We start from the raw sequence: 3,366 nt of genomic DNA on the forward strand, positions 1-3,366 counted from the left end.
GCCCCGCCCCCACCCCGTCCCAGGAACCCCACAGTAAAGCCCTTGCCAGCCTGCAGCAGACACTCTCCCTTCACCCTGGTCTTCCCCGGCAGGGGCGGGAGGGGCCGGGAAAGGAAACCCAAAGTGGCAGGCAGGTCTGGCCACCTGTCTGCGCGGCTGGAGGGTCTGAGTTGAGGGGGAAACTGCGGGTCTGCTTTGCAATGAACCAGGCTTCTAATGAGCGGCGTGAAAACACCGTAACCTGTGATGTTCAGACAGGACGGGCGCCGGCTCCAGGGCCGGGTGAGGAAACGTCCACCCAGCCTTTCTGAAAACCAGAGCTGCCCCCAGAGCGGGCACACGTCCTCCGGGCGCACAGGTCCGGCCTTGGGGCACAGGGCGCCTTCTTCATTCCTGCCCCACAGGAGGCAGCAGGCGGGCGCGGAACCCTGGGCGCTGAGAGGCGGTGGGTGGCAAGCGGTCGGGGCCAGGTCACCCTCGCCCAGTGGCTTTCACCCCTGCACCACTGTATCTGTGTCCGCCCGTCCGTCTGCCCGTCTGGGCCTATGTGGAGAGAGAAGGCAGAAGTCAGGCTCAGCACAAACGAGGAGGCGTCTTTGCCGGCAGGGAAGGGAGAGGAGCTGAGAGAGCCCGGTCGGCGGAGCGCGCAGGGCACAGAGCCGCTGCAGCCGGGCTGCAGGATTCCAGGAAGGACGTCTCTCCCACGTAGACATCGGCGGTAAGGTCTCCTGGTTCCACACAAGGTTTCCTGGCTTCGTCGACACTTGCTCGTTCTTTATCGCCAGCCCAAAACCAGAGGCCAGTCATCCCCCACAGGTTCTAAAAGAGAAAGACCCTTTCTCTATATGGATCTTTTTCCATGAGATGCTCCATTTCCTTGGAAAAGAAAAAAAAAAAAAACCACCCAGCAGCTTCCAAAGCAAAGGGATGGGGGCAGGCAGAGACGGGGTGGACCTTCCGATCCACATGAGTCAAAGAATAGCCAATCACCCCATTACAATCATTACTGTCAGATCACAGGCAATCAGCACCCGGACACAGGCCAGATGGTCGTCCGGGAGGAATCCTAGAGCCGGAGCCGGGTCTGAGCCCTGCAACCTGGACCCTGTAAATAAAAGAGGGGAAGAAAAGCAGGCCTTGTGTTTTTATTTCCTGGAGTTCTGTTCTTTTCGCACGCGGTTTATTTCAGCGGCGTCGGACAGACACGTGCATTCCGGAGTGGCCCCAGGACGCCTGTAGGTACCAGGGCATGCGTGCAGGTGAGCGTGCTGCAGACCCCCAGAGCCACGAGTTCGAGGCCAACAGCTATCCACCCAAACCCACTCACAGCGGGGGCTGGTGGTCGCCACTCACCAAGTCTCCCCAGAGGGGCCATTCTTGGAACTTGCCCCAGAAACAGGGCCACGGATAATTTTCATGGACCCTGGGCACGGTTGTCTCTGTGGACCCCGACACCCTAAAAAAAGTTATCAAAAATTAGTTTATAACCACATTGGAATAAAGATGAACATACTCATATTACATATTAAGACATTTTCTTTGACCTAAAGTCTTCTTCATCGGATTTTCTTTCTTTTTTTTTTTTAATGTTTATTTATTCTTTTTTGAGAGCGAGCAAGAGAGAGAGTGTGCACACAAGCGAGGGGTGGGCAGAGAGAGAGGGAGAGAGAGAATCCTGAGCAGGCTCCGCCGAGCTGTCAGCACGGAGCCCGACACAGGGCTAAATCCCACAGAACCGGGAGATCGGGACCTGAGCCGAAAGCCAGCCGGCTGCTTACCCAGCTGAGCCACCCCGGCCGCCTCGTCTTCTGATTTTAAAAGAAATTAGACATATTAATGGGATATTATTCAGCTTTAAAAAGGAAGGGCCTTCTGACACCTGCTGCAATGTGAATGGCCCTTGATGACGGGGTATTCAGTGACATGAGCCAGACAGAAGAGGCAAATGCTGCAGGATTGCTTTTATATAAGGTACTTAGAGTGGTCGAATTCAGAGAACAGAAAGTTGATTGGTGGGTACAGGGGGCTGGGGGGGAGGGAACAGGAAATTAATGTTTAATTGGCACCAAGCTTCTGTTTGGGGGGATGAATAGGCAGGGATGCTGGTGTAGTGAGGGGAATGTGCCTCCTAAAAACGGGGGTGGGGGACATGGTAAATGTCTATTACACGTATTTTAAATATTAAATTGTTAAATAAACAACTTTTACCCAAAAAAATCAAAACAATTTTTGCGGATCCCCGAAAGTATGGTGGCGCTGGCTCGCCGCCGCCGACGGAGGAGTGACCCTGCCCAGAGGCAGGCGGGCTGGCCAGGCTTGCATGGCCCCCGCACCCCCTCCCCAGCCACCCACGCCGCCCGTTCCTTCTTCCATCGGTGACCGGCGTCTGCCAGAAAACCAGAAAACCTGAACTTCATCTGGAACTTCGGTGATTAAAATCATCTCAAGACATAGTTCCTGCCATCCTCAAGCCCACTGTGCCCATCAGAGGAGGACCAGGGGTCCCTTTTCCCTGCTTGGGGGAAATCTCTTTGGGCCTTCGTGTTCCCCCAGTGCAGGGCAGGGAAGGGTCAGGGTGCGGCTAAGAGTGCCATTTGTCAGCCACAGGAAGTTTTATTTAATGAGCCGCAGTTTAGGGAAGAGAGACCGTGGTGGGGTTCCTGTCCCGGGCTCCGATCCCACTCGCTGATTCCTCGGTTAAGTAGGGCTGGCCGGGCCGTCTTTAGGGAAGTCTGTGCTGTAATTACCAGTTTGCTCCTTCTTGGTCCTTTGATAGCAGACCAAGGGGCTTTGTGAGGCACTTGACCTGGGATTTCCTTTAAAAACCTCGAATACAAATGTGTACGATGTTCCTCCCGTCGACTGGTCACTGGGAGCGGAAGGGCACTAGGCAAGGGGGCGTTGGGGAAGCCACGGCCCTCACATGGACACATGTGCGGTGCTAGGTGTGCAGGGGCTCCTGGGGTTCAAAATCGCTCTGGGTCCGCTGGTTTCTGGCTGGAAAGGCAACAGCCACGCAGCCAGAGCGAAGAGGAAGGGTGGGGGCGGGCCAGCAGCAGGGCGCGCGGGGCTTCCCAGCGAGACCCCCACCTGGCCCTGCGAGCGCTTCCCCCTCCTCCCTCCGGAGAGGCGCCGAGGGCCGCCCAGGCCAAGGCCCCAGCAGCCCGCCAGCCCGAGGGGAGCCCGCCCCCTAGGGGAGGGCGCAGCGGGTGCAGGCTCCGCGGCTCGTCTGCCCCGGCCCCGCCAGGGCAGGGCTCGGGCAGGTGAGGCGGCAGCCGGGGCAGCCCCCCCGCCCCGGGAGCCGAAGGAGGTCCCTCGGGGGTCCTCAGAGACCATCCCAGGAGACGGCCCTGCGGAACAAGTTGG

The 3,366-nt window shown here is 57.7% G+C and overlaps 1 long non-coding RNA gene across 1 annotated transcript; it reads right to left on the minus strand.

The window, feature by feature from the left end:
• Nucleotides 1–372: 372 nt before the first annotated feature.
• Nucleotides 373–1,390, minus strand: LOC115281487. Its single transcript, XR_003904348.1, has 3 exons — nt 1,354–1,390; nt 991–1,105; nt 373–819 (listed from the first exon to the last, which is right to left on the minus strand). It is a non-coding gene; the product is annotated as an uncharacterized LOC115281487 (long non-coding RNA).
• Nucleotides 1,391–3,366: the final 1,976 nt, after the last annotated feature.

The sequence above is a fragment of the Suricata suricatta genome, chromosome 17 (genome assembly GCF_006229205.1).
Source record: "Suricata suricatta isolate VVHF042 chromosome 17, meerkat_22Aug2017_6uvM2_HiC, whole genome shotgun sequence".
In the NCBI taxonomy this organism is placed as follows: domain Eukaryota; kingdom Metazoa; phylum Chordata; class Mammalia; order Carnivora; family Herpestidae; genus Suricata; species Suricata suricatta.